We start from the raw sequence: 13110 nt of genomic DNA on the forward strand, positions 1-13110 counted from the left end.
TAACAATCATCTCACCTGTGGAAAGCAAATACCACACCGTGACTTTCATTCCTACTGCGTCACTTGTTTAGGCCCAGACCACGACATCCCCCGCTGTCGCTTTTGTGCTTTGTTCATCGCCAGAACTATACATCGTCGGGCACTTATTGTAGATAGAGATTTTCGCTCTCAGTCCTCGACTTCTGATATGGCTTCGGTAAGCCATCCGACAACCGATCTTACGAAAAAACATAAACATAGAGATAGACCGCACAGGTCCAGAACTGCCGATGATGCTTTCATTAATTTAGTCATCAGTTCTCCGGTCCTCAGTGAGGTGCTTTTGCAGCCCCTGATGCCCACTTTTATGGATTTGCAGGCCGCTACCAAGTCCCTTTTGGAGTCCGGTATGCCACAATACTCTTCTTCGACTAAGGATCCTGCGGCTGTCTCTACCTTGGATGGGTCCAGAGCTGCTGAGCAGGCACCGGCTTCCCAGGAAGTACTTCGCACTACCGATACTCGACACTGACTGATGACTTCTGTTGCATCTACAGATGTTCTTCGTGTTTCACTGTTGCAATCATCACACTTGGGGTATCTGCCTGCAGGTAGTCAGCCCGAATACCAGAGACATAGTATTTCTGCGTCAGTTGCGGTCACTCCAGGACTGACATCAGGTTGTCAGGGGTATAAAAACAGGCAACCGATGCCATTATATCAGTCTTTCTTGTCAAGGAGCGTGAAGCAGAAGCAGTTTATATGAGTGCCGGTCGGCTGCTACCTAAGTTTTTAGTTTACGAATTGAATCATCCTGAAGTCTTCTGAAGTTAAGTACCCCGTTGGGGATCCTTATTTCTTGCTCTAACTGATGTCAAAAAAGTTAACAGTGGTCATTCTTACTGCGTCACCTGTTTAGGCCAAGAGCACGATGTACCTCACTGTCGGTTTTGTGCCTTGTTCAATGAGTGAACTATTCATCGTCAGGCCCTTATTGTCGCTAAATACTTTCATTCTCAATCTCTGTATTCCAAAATGGCTTCGATAAGCCGTCTGACTACAGATATTCTGAAAAAACGTAAGGATAAAGACAGAGGCAGACTGCACAGGTCCAAAGCTGCCGACAATGCTTCCGTTTAGCTAGTCGCCAGTTTGCCAGTACTCAGTGAGGCACATTCGCAGCCCCTGATGCCAGCTTCAGTGGATTTGCAGGCCTCTACCAAGACCCCTTCAGAATCCGGTATGCCGTGAGACCATTCTTTGACTATGGAACGTGCGGATATGTCTACCTTGGATGGGTCCGGAGCTGCTGAGCAGGCACCGGCTTCTGAGGAAGTTCTTCGCACTACCGATGTTCGACACAAACCGACAACTTCTTTCGCATCTTCAGTTCTGTCTAAAACTACTGAGTTTCTAAGGCCAAGAGTATGCGCCTTGCACCTGCTCCCTTGCTACAACATCAAATGCTTAAAATGGCAGAAGATCTTATGCTGATTAGGGGAAGTCAGCCTTCCCCTGCTAAGAGAAAAAGAGACCAGTCCCCTGCAGCTTCAACAGACCAAGAGTCCGACGACTCTGAATTATCTGATTATGAAGACATGCTCTTATCTGTTTGAGGATTCAAATGCAGAGAAATCCATTCCCTCTGCCTCTCTTCCAGAAGACTTTTCTTTTGGTGAAACCTTACATACTTTAAGAGAACATTTCCATTGGGAATGCCAAGACTATCCTCAGTCCAAAAAGAGACTCAGAGAATTCCTAGATTTGTCACAACATAGGCCTTTAGCAATACCCCCAGTTGTGGAAGTTGTTGATGATGTCTTTATGGAATCCAGTCTTACTCCTGATACTTTACCCCCTGTTCCTAGGAAACCAGACAGGTACTACAGAGTACCTGACTCTCACAAATTCCTTTTCAAAAATCCTACTGCTGATCTAGATATCATTTCCCAGGGGCCTAAAGGTATCAAAGCAACTACAGCTAAGAATCCCACCTCTTCGGACAGGGATTCCAGAGCTTTGGACAGATGGGGTAAGAAAGTGTATACCTCTGCATCTCTCACCATTAGGGCTTTGAATTGTCAGTTTCACATGCTGAAGTACCAACAACATATTACAGAACTTATTAAGCAATAAATAACAACCTTTACAGACTGTGCAGAAAGTAAAGAATTGCAAGAGCTTATGCATTCTGCAAGCCAAGTCAGCAAGCTTACATTGCAATGTGGCTTTGACACCCTAGTATTATCTTGCAGGGCAGCAGTCACTGGTTCTGTACTGAGAAGGCATGCTTGGCTTAAGGAGCAGACCTTGACAGACCAGCTCCCCTTCACATGGTCGACTTTTCAGAAAGTTGACTTTCATATGGCCGAGACCATATGATCGACTTTCGAAAAGCTGACCATAGGGAACCGCTATCTCCGTACAGTGCGGAATGGGAAAATTTCCTCTTCCGCACTGTAGTGCGATCTCGGAGTTGGTATATTTAAATTATAGGGGGTGCGGGGGGGAGGCTAACAGTTGAAAGGTAAGTGTTTGGTGTGTGTTGTGTTTATTTTACATGGTCAGCTTTTCGAAAGTCGATCATATGGTCTCAGCCATATGAAAGTTGACTTTCTGAAAAGTCGACCATGTAAAGTAGACCCCCCAGACCATGTCAAATCAAAGTTATTAGACGCTCCATTGTTTGGCATCAAAGCAGAAGAGGTTCTTAAAAAGATGGAAGAAAAAGCTAAATCTCTGCAGACAGTCAAATAATTCTTGCAAGTACAGCCTCCTAGATTCAGTAGGCATTGCCCCGCGAAACATTGGTCCTTTCCAGCCCCCTCAAGGCCATCTCAAACTAGACCCAGGGGAAACAGACCACCCAGACTAGAGTCTCAGAGTATGCAGAGATCTAGGCAATGGAGTGCCTCCACCTCTAAAGCAGGGAGTGCTAAGCCACCCCCTTACGGAAAGAATTCCCAGTGACTTCTCAACTCCACTCCCCACCTCTGCCCAACTGCTTGTGTTCCTAAGAGGAAAACTTGCCCTTCATGCAAAAAACTGGATTTCCTTCACCAAAGACCGATGGGTCCTCAACATTGTATCCCAGGGGTACAAATTTTACTTCCACTTACTGCCAACCCCAAAAAGGTTTGCAGACCTTCCTCCAAACCAGTGGGCAGAGGCACAAAACCAAGTTCAACCCCTGCTCTCTATAAGGGCAATTCAACCTGTTCCTGTGGAACAGATAGGTCAAGGATTCTATTCTAGACTTTTCCTGGTACCCAGAAAAGAGGGCACTTGGCGCCCAATCCTAGATCTTTCAATTCTCAACACCTTCCTGGTGGTACCAAAATTCAAAATGCTCACCCTGCAGCAGCTTCTACCTATGCTAGCCAAAGATGCCTGGTTAGTCGCCCTAGACTTAAAAGAAGCCAATCTGCCCATCCCTATAGGGGACTTCTGCAGGAAATGTCTACGCTTCAGGGCAGGATCAATGCATTATCAGTTCTCTCTACTTCTTATCCACTGCTCCCAAAGTATTCACAAAATGCCTGGCTCCAGCCATTGCTTACTGCAGACAAAGAAATATTCAAGTTTACCCGTACTTGAATGACTGCCTGATTCAGGCAGACAGTCAGGAAATGCTGTTGCAGCACCTGACATTTGTAAAAAACCTTCTAACCTCCCTGGGGTACACCATCAATGAAAATAAATCAAAATTAGTCCCCAGTCAAAAGATTGTATTCCTGGGAGCAAGCTTGGACACAGCATCCCAGATGGCATTCCTCACTCCAGAAAAACAAGCTTATCTGACAGACTATTTTACTCAAATGGCCACCAGAACCCAGCTATCTGCAAGGAAAATCCTGCAGGCCCTAGGGTTCATGGCCTCATGCATCCTAGTAATTGCATATGCCAGACTGCATATGAGGAAACTTCAGTGATACTTAAAAGTCTTTGATGCCAACATTCTCAGGACCTGGAAACTGTCATTCCTATCATACCCTGTTTGAGGACAGTTTCTTTGGTGGGCAGCAGCATGCAACCACAACAAGGGACTGCCCTTTACTCAACCACACGCCACCCAGACCCTAACCACAGACTCATCAGACTATGCCTGAGGGGCACACATGGACGATAACTTCATTCAGGCCCCCTGGAGCCCAAGTCAAATTCATCTGCACATCAACCAAAAAGAGATGCTAGTGGTGCAGTACGACTTTCTAACAGCTTTCAGATCCCTACTCTGTCCAGGACACCTGCTAATAAAAACAGACAACACCACAGTTATGTTGATGGTACATAAAAAGCAGGGGGGAACCCACTCTGCAGGCTAGCCATGGCCCTGTCGAACATGGCCTTGGCCATGCAGGTCCATCTGCAAGCTCAATTCCTGCCAGGCAAATAAAACTCACTGGAAGACAACTTAAGCAGAAATCTGCTAGATCCACATGAGTGGCAATTAGAGCCCAGCACCTTCAACCTTCTGATTCAGAATTGGGGGACCCCAGGGGTGGACCTCTTTGCCTCCCCCTGCAATCACCAGCGCAGCAAATTCTGCACCAGGATACCTCACAGTAGGGCCTGGAAAGTGGATGCCCTATCCTTCCAGTGGGTAAATCTCTCAATTTATGCCTTTCCCCCTCTGCCCCTTCTCTCAAGAGTATTACGCAAGATAAGACATGACAGACCAAGGACAATTCTGATTGCCGTGGACTGGCCACGTCAGCACTGGTACCCACTCCTGCACAGCCTGTCACCAGTGCCACCCTGGTACCTACACCAGCACTCAACCCTGCTCTCTCAGCAGTGGGGACAGATCTTGCATCCGCAACTGCAAACCCTAAATCTTGCAGCCTAGCTTGTTCCTTGAATTCTTCCCCAGTAACCAGCCTAAGCAAGCAGGTGCTGGACGTCATCCTTGAAGCCAGAAGACCCAGTACAAGGAAATCCTATGCTGATAAGTGGAAAAGGTACTGCTCCTGGATTCATTCTAAAGGAGAGGACACAACTCTGTCCTCCCTTGCTCTAATCCTGGATTACTTAGCAGATCTGCTCCACAGAGGCCTATCTTTCTCCTCCATTAAGATCCATGCCTCTGCCATTTCAGCTCATTACAACACTGAGCCACCTCTCTTCTCTCACACTCTTATCAAACAGTTCCTGAGAGGGGAAAACAACTTAAGGCCACCAAGGAGAGCACCCACCCCTGCTTGGGACCTTAACTTTGTACAGGAAAAGCTCACGCTACCCAACTTTGAGCCTGCAGCATCAGCAGAGTTAAAATTCCTCTCTTGGAAAACAGCCTTGCTTCTGGCCATCACTTCAGCTAGAAGAGTGTCTGAGCTACAAGTATTTATGGCTGTGGACCCCTGCATTATTTTCCATGCTGTGACAGGGTTTCCCCCTCAGGAATAACCCTTCCTTTATGCCTAAAGTGGTGTCCAGTATGGCTCTCAACCAAGCTATCCTTTTGCCAACTTTCTTCCCTAATCCTCAAAATAAAGGTGAAAGGATCCTGCACTCCTCGGACATGTGCAGACAACTCAGATTCTACCTTGATAGGACTTAGCCCTTCAGGAAATCTGATCAGTTACTAGTCAGCTTTGCACCAGGGGCAGAGGGCGTGGCCATTTCAAAACAAACAATTTCCAAATGGATAGCACATTGCATCCATTTCTGCTACAAGCACCATGGGAAACCAACCAATCAGGGGGTCAGAACACATTCCACTAGGGCAACTTCTACATCTACAGCATTCCTCAGGGGAGTCCCCTACCAGGGACATCCTGGAAGCTGCTACCTGGAGTTCTGTACACACCTTCACCAAGCATTACCACCTGCCTATCGTTTCCAAATCCAGGGCGGGTTTTGCAACAGCAGTCCTGCAGGGCATACTAGCCAGCCCCAACTGTTCTTGACTGCCTCCACCCTTCTTCAGCTTTGGGAATCAACCCAAATGTGATGACTGCAACAGTGAAACACGAAGAATATAGTACAGTTGTGTACACTTTGGGGGGGCTCCTGACATTTGGGGCAAGAAAAACTGATATAATGGCATTGGCTGCCTGTTTTTATACCCCTGATAACCTGACGTCAGTCCAGGTATTCGGGCTGAATGAGGGCTACCTTCAGGCAGATAACCCAAGTGTGATGACTGCAACAGTGATTACACTCTAACATCTACATTTATGGTAAGTGTACACAACTGTACTTTCTTTCGAAAACTACCGGATTTCTAAGGCCCAGGGTACGTACCACACCCAAAAAAACATCGACCCAAGCTCAGGCTCCTGCTTCCGTGCCTCAGTCAGAAATGCTTAAAATGGCGGAAGACCTTATAATGCTTATCAGGGGAAGACAGGCCACCCCTTCCAAAAGAAAAAGAGACTTGTCCCCAGTGGTTTTATCTGAACAGGAGTCCGATGACTCTGATGCATCTGAATATGAAGATATGCAATCCCTCTCTGCTTATGAGGATTCTAATGCAGAGGAATCCATCCCTTCAGCCTCTCCACCTGAGGACTTTTCCTTTGGGGAAACTCTAGATACTTTAAGGGAACATTTCCAATGAGAATGTCAGGACTATCCTCAGTCAAAAAAGAGACTCAGTGAATTCTTACATCTTCCACAGCACAGAACTCTGGCCATTCCTCCTGTCCTGGATGTTGTGTATGATGTTTTTATTGCATCCAGTCTGACCCTTGACATCCTCCCTCCTGCTCCCAGGAAACCTGACACGTACTATAGAGTTCCTGACTCTCACAAATTTCTTTTCAAAAATCCTACTGCTGACCCCGAGGCCATCTCTCAAGGACCTAAAGGAATCAAAGCAACTTCAGCTAAGAATCCCACCCCCTCAGATAGGGATTCCCAAGCATTAGACAGATGGGGTAAAAAAGTATACACATCTGCTGTTCTTGCTATTAGAGCATTAAATTGTCAGTTCCATATGCTGAAATATCAGCAACATACCATGGAACTCCTCAAACAAAAAATATCTTCTTTCCCTGCTTGTGCAGAAAATAGAGTTACAAGAGTTAATACATTCTGCAAGTCAATTAACTAAGCACACCTTACAATGTGGTTTTGACGCCCTTCGAAGCATCTTGCAGGGCAGCAGTCACTGGTTCTGTACTTAGAAGACATGCTTGGCTTAAGGAACAGACCTTGCCAGACCATGTCAAATCCAATTATTGGACGCACCCTTGCACAAAGACAACTTAAAAAAGATGGAAGAAAAAGCGAAATCTGTGCAGACAATTAAATACTTCTTACAGGTCCAGCCACTGAGGTTCAGTAGGCATTGCCCCTTCAAGCACTAGTCCTTTCCTGTCCCCCCCAGGTCAGCTCAGCCCAGACCCAGAGGATGCAGGCCCCCCCGACAACAGCCCCATGGAATGCAGAGATCTAAGCAATGGAGATGTCCTTCAAGGATGCATCTGCAGTCATAACATATGGGTTGTCCTGCCTCAGGCAGCCCTTCGGTCGGCCGGATTCCAAAGTCTGGGTCTGGCCTCGGCTGATGTTGCACTTTCCCCGACGTCAGAGCGTCTGGGGTATAAAAGCATCAGCCGACGTCATTTTCCTCAGTCTTTCTTGCCACGCGGTGCCCGAAGCAGAAGCTGTTCGCAAGTGACGGTCGGTCAGATCCAGAGATTTCAGCTACCGAAGACGTCGAAAAAAGCTAAGTACCCCGTTGGGGACTCTTTCTTGCCTCAGCCGATGTCAGACAAAGTAAATAATTGTTTAACTTGTGGGAAACAAATACCTCATAAGGATTTCCATTCTTACTGCCTTCCTTGCTTAGGCCCAGACCACGACGTATCATCTTGTTTAGCCTGTGCCTCCTTCAACCGACGGACTCTTAGATGTCGGTCGGAGTTTGCAGAGGAATTTTTTGGAGCCGCTTTTGCATATAAAATGCCGTCGGAGACTCCAACTTCGCATTTAGTCAAAAAACGCAAGGAAAAGGAACGACACTCGCGGCCCACGGTTTCGGCTGAAACCACGGCTAGGCCTACCGCGAGCATCTCGGTTTCAGCCGAAACCGAGTCCACGACGATTCCTACTACCGAAACCAAACTTCCGACCACCGAGGCCAGAGAGGCCCCAGCTGAGTCGCCTTCAGAACTCCCTACCGAAGCTAGTGTTCAGGGATTGTCTGATACCATACCTTTGGACATTTCTACCCCTGCACGTGGGGCAGCTAGGCCCCCAGCTTCTATGTCTATTAAGGCCTTCTCCAGGGCTAAAGCTGCCAAACTTTCAAAAGCTTTGCCTGCCAAATCTACATCCCAGAGGCCTTCCTCTAGTTCACAGATCCTTAGTCTTGCTGAGGACCTTATCTCATTAATTAGGGGTTCCCAACCTCACCCAGACAGGGCCTCCCAACCTCCTCCAGACAAAAGACCCAGGACTGACCCCTCTGAACTTCACTCCTCAGATTCCTCCACGGATGGATCTGATTTGTCAGACCACCAGGAAGGGGCCTACTCGCCTTATGAGGATTCAGATGCAGAGGAATCTATCCCTTTGGCCTCCCCTCCTGAAAAATTTTCCTTTGGGGAGACTTTACACTCCATGAGAGAGCACTTTCAATGGCAAGGTCAGGATTTCTCTGATTCTAGAAAAAGATTAAGGACCTTTCTGCATTTGCCTCAGCATAGGCCCTTAGCTATACCTCCTGTTCTAAATGTAATTGATGATGTGCACAATGATGTCAGTAGAGCACCTGATTCTCTTCCTCCGGCCCCTGCCAAACCTGACAGATATTACAGGGTCCCGGATTTTCACTTCCACCTGTATAAAGCCCATGCTGCAGACCCAGAAACTATTTCTCAGGGCCCTAAAGGGGTTGCAGCCGCTACTGCCAAAAATCCCCTACCCTCTGAAAGAGAGTCTAGAGCATTAGAGAGATGGGGAAAAAAAGGTTTATACATCTGCTACTCTTTCTGCCAGGGCATTAAACTGCCAATTCCATATGATACAGTACCAAGAATTTTTGTTAGATCAGCTGAATAAGAAATTTTCTTCTCCTGAACCCTTAGACCGTAAATCCCTTCAGGATTTGGTACACAACTCACAACAGGTTAGTAATCATTTTTTAAAATGTGGCTATGATGCACTGGAGGCTTCATTTAGATCAGCTATGACTGGGGCAGTTATTCGTAGGCATGCCTGGCTGAAGGAGCAATCTTTGCCAGACCATGTCAAGGCTAAACTCCTCGATGCTCCAATGGAGAAACAAAATTTATTTGGCTCCCCTGCACAGAAGATTCTAAAGAAGGTTGAGGAAAAAGCAAAATCTGTGCAAACAGTTAAAGATTTCCTGCAAGTTCAACCTCCGAGGTTCAGCAGAAACTGGCCTACAAAGAATTGGTCCTTTCCGGACTCCTCCAGAGCACAGAGAGGCAGGAACAGGCGCCCTAGAGGCAGGGGTCAATCGAAAGGCCCCTACAGAGGCCGTCAGTGGCAGCCTGCCAACCAGAGGAGTAGTGCAACAGCTACAACTACAACCACTACTACAGGACAGACTCAATGACTTGACTCTGATTCCGCCCACCAGGGATCAACTGGAAGCACCCTTGGGCGGAAAGCTGGCTTTATTCTCAAAAAACTGGCATTGCATTACAAAGGATACATGGACATTGCAAATAATAGACAAAGGATACAGGTTTCACTTCCACACTTTGCCAAAAAGAAGCGGAATGCCAAACCTTCCACCAAACCAGAAGGCAGAGGCTTTAAGACAAATCAGCAAATTACTTCAGATGAAAGCTATAGAAAGGGTACCATGTACAGAACAAGGCCAAGGATTTTACTCCAGACTATTCCTAGTACCAAGAAAAGAAAACCAATGGAGGCCTATTCTTGACCTGTCCGCACTGAACACTTATCTCATTGTGCCAAAATTCAAAATGCTGACCCTACAGCAACTTCTTCCCATGTTGGGCAAGGAGTCTTGGCTGGTGACTCTAGATCTCAAGGAGGCATACCTGCATGTCCCTATCCGACCAGATTGCAGAAGACACCTCAGATTTCTTGCAGGATCAGAGCATTATCAATTCTCAGCATTGCCCTTTGGCTTATCTACTGCGCCCAGAGTATTCACGAAATGTCTGGCATCAGTAATTGCACATTGCAGACTTCAGGGAATTCAAATTAATCCAAACCTGGACGACTGCCTAATACAAGCGGACAACAAGAAAAAATTGTTAAAGGACTTGGCCTATGCCATACACCTACTACAGACCTTGGGATACACTGTCAACATTCAAAAGTCAAGACTAGTACCATCCCAAAGGATAACCTTTTTGGGTGCGGATCTGGACACAATCACCCAGATGGCTTTTCTCACAGAAGAAAAACAAAAACAACTTCCAGATTACTTCATGATTCTGACAAGACAAACTCAGCTTACTGCAAGGAAAGTCCTGCAGGCCCTGGGTTACATGGCATCCTGCATAATTTTAATTCCACATGCCAGGTTGCACATGAGGAAATTACAGTGGTACCTGAGGAATGTATGGTCTCAACACAGTCACAGTCTAGAAACCATGATACCAATCATTCCATGCCTTCAGAAGGAATTCCTGTGGTGGGCTCAAGCCTGCCAGTCCAACAGAGGGTTGCCTTTCAGCAAACCAAAAACAAGGCAGACCATCACCACGGACGCCTCAGACCGAGGATGGGGAGCACACATGGAGGACAAACGTATCCAAGGCCTATGGCCTCAAGGGCAGCTAAGCATGCACATAAACCAAAAGGAAATGCTGGCAGTGAGGCATGCAATCGAGGCATTCAGATCCTTCCTCCAACAAGGACATCTGTTAATAAGGACAGACAACACCACGGTCATGTGGTACATAAACAAACAGGGAGGCACACATTCCTACCCTCTATGCCGGATGGCTATGAATCTGTGGAACCTATGCCTGAATCTCAATATCCAGCTGCAGGCCAAATTCGTACCAGGAAAAGAAAATACACTAGCAGACAGCTTAAGCAGAACTACCATGGATGCACACGAATGGATGCTGCATCCAGACATCTTCAAACTCATAACAAAGACATGGGAAATGCCAGAGATAGATCTGTTCGCCTCCCCACTCAACCACCAACTGAAGACATTCTGCTCAAGGACATACCACCCACAAGCATGGAGGGTGGACTCTCTCTTTCAGCTGGAATGCCCTAACAGTATATGCCTTTCCACCTCTCCCATTGATGTACAAGGTTCTACTGAAGATCAGGGAGGAACAGCCAAAAGTGATACTAATAGCTCCGGACTGGCCAAGACAACACTGGTACCCACTATTGAGAAGCATGTCTCAGGCAAATTCATGGCCTCTTCTTCTAACGCAGAACAATTTCAAGACCCTGCATCCCAACTTGAAAACATTGCAGCTAACTGCCTGGAAAATTCCTTAAAACCCAACCAAACTGTTTTATCTCAGAGGGTGAAGGACATTATCCTGGAGGCTCACAGACCTTCCACAAGGAAGACATACTCAGCTAAATGGAAGAGATTTCTCATTTGGAGCACATCAAAGGGCACAGATGTCACAGTGGCAGACCTGGCACACATCCTAGAATACTTAGCAGAATTGTTCCACAATGGCCTGTCTTATTCTTCCATTAAGATTCATGCTTCAGCAATTTCAGCAGAATACAATATGGATCCACCTATCTTCTCACACCCTCTTCTCAGGCAATTTTTGAGAGGGATCAAAAATGTTAAAACCTCAAGAAGACCCCCTCTACCTGCATGGGATCTCAATTTTGTGCTGGAAAAACTGACTCTACCTCCTTTTGAACCAGCAGCATTCGCAGACCTACAGTTCTTATCTTGGAAAACTGCATTCCTTCTGGCAAGCACTTCAGCAAGAAGAGTATCTGAGTTACAGGCATTAATGGCAGTGCAGCCTTTTCTTATTTTTCACCAGGATAGAGTGTCACTAAGAACCAATCCTACCTTCATGCCAAAGGTGGTATCTAGGGTATCCTTGAACCAAGCTATTCACTTGCCAACGTTCTTCCCTAACCCACAGAACAAAGGGGAAAAACTTTTGCACACCTTGGATATACACAGACAACTACGCTACTATTTGGACAGAACAAAAACTAGCAGAAAAACTGACCAACTTTTTGTAGCATATGCATCTGGGGTGCAAGGAAGAGCAATTTCCAAACAAACAATTTCAAAATGGATAGGAAATTGCATTCGCTTTTGTTACTCCTTTCATGGAAAGACAGTTCCTGAAAATATCAGGCCCCACTCCACAAGGGCCACAGCCACCACTACAGCTTTCCTACGAGGGGTGGCTACCAAGGGCATTTTAGAAGCTGCTACTTGGAGCTCCGTGCATACATTTGCCAAGCATTGCAATCTACCTTTATACTCCAGATCCCGAGCAGGCTTTGCAACTGCAGTACTGCAGGGGATCTTGACTACACCATCCTTCTCTTAGTACCCCCTCCCCCAGACTGGCTATGGTATTCTACCCATATGTTATGACTGCAGATGCATCCTTGAAGGACATAGTACAGTTTTGTACCTACCATAAATGTAGATGTCCGATATGTATACATCTGCAGTCAGGATTACCCACCCTCCTTCCCCTCTGTGGTATTCCTAGGGTGCTTACCCCTCTTTCAGCTAGCTGGGGGAATCTATTATGGTGTATTTGTTTGTTTATACATGTATATAATTTGCAAATGTTTGGAACTTTTCAGCATTTATCCAAATTTAGCCTTCGTAGAGGGCACCTGGCATCTGGGGCAAGAAAAACTGAGGAAAATGACGTCTGCTGATGCTTTTATACCCCAGACGCTCTGATGTCGGGGAAAGTGCGACATCAGCCGAGGCCAGACCCAGACTTTGGAATCCGGCCAACCGAAGGGCTGCCTGAGGCAGGACAACCCATATGTTATGACTGCAGATGCATACCTATCGGACATCTACATTTATGGTAGGTACAAAACTGTACTTTCCTCCTCTTCAAAACCAGGGAGTGCAAAGCCACCCCCTTATGGTAAGAGCTCACAATGACTTTACACTTCCACCCCCTTCCTCTGCCCACCTGCACTTGCCCCTAGGAAGAAAACTCTCCTTCCACGCAAGCAACTGGGTCACCATTA

General features: G+C 46.6%; 1 protein-coding gene across 2 annotated transcripts in view; it reads left to right on the forward strand.

Moving 5' to 3' along the window:
* The window catches only part of USP40 (ubiquitin specific peptidase 40), a 3368940-nt gene that overhangs the window by 715644 nt on the left and 2640186 nt on the right, over positions 1–13110 (forward strand). The window lies entirely within an intron of this gene.

The sequence above is a fragment of the Protopterus annectens genome, chromosome 6.part0 (assembly GCF_019279795.1).
Source record: "Protopterus annectens isolate FY-2018-M chromosome 6.part0, PAN1.0, whole genome shotgun sequence".
NCBI classification, from domain to species: Eukaryota; Metazoa; Chordata; order Ceratodontiformes; family Protopteridae; genus Protopterus; species Protopterus annectens.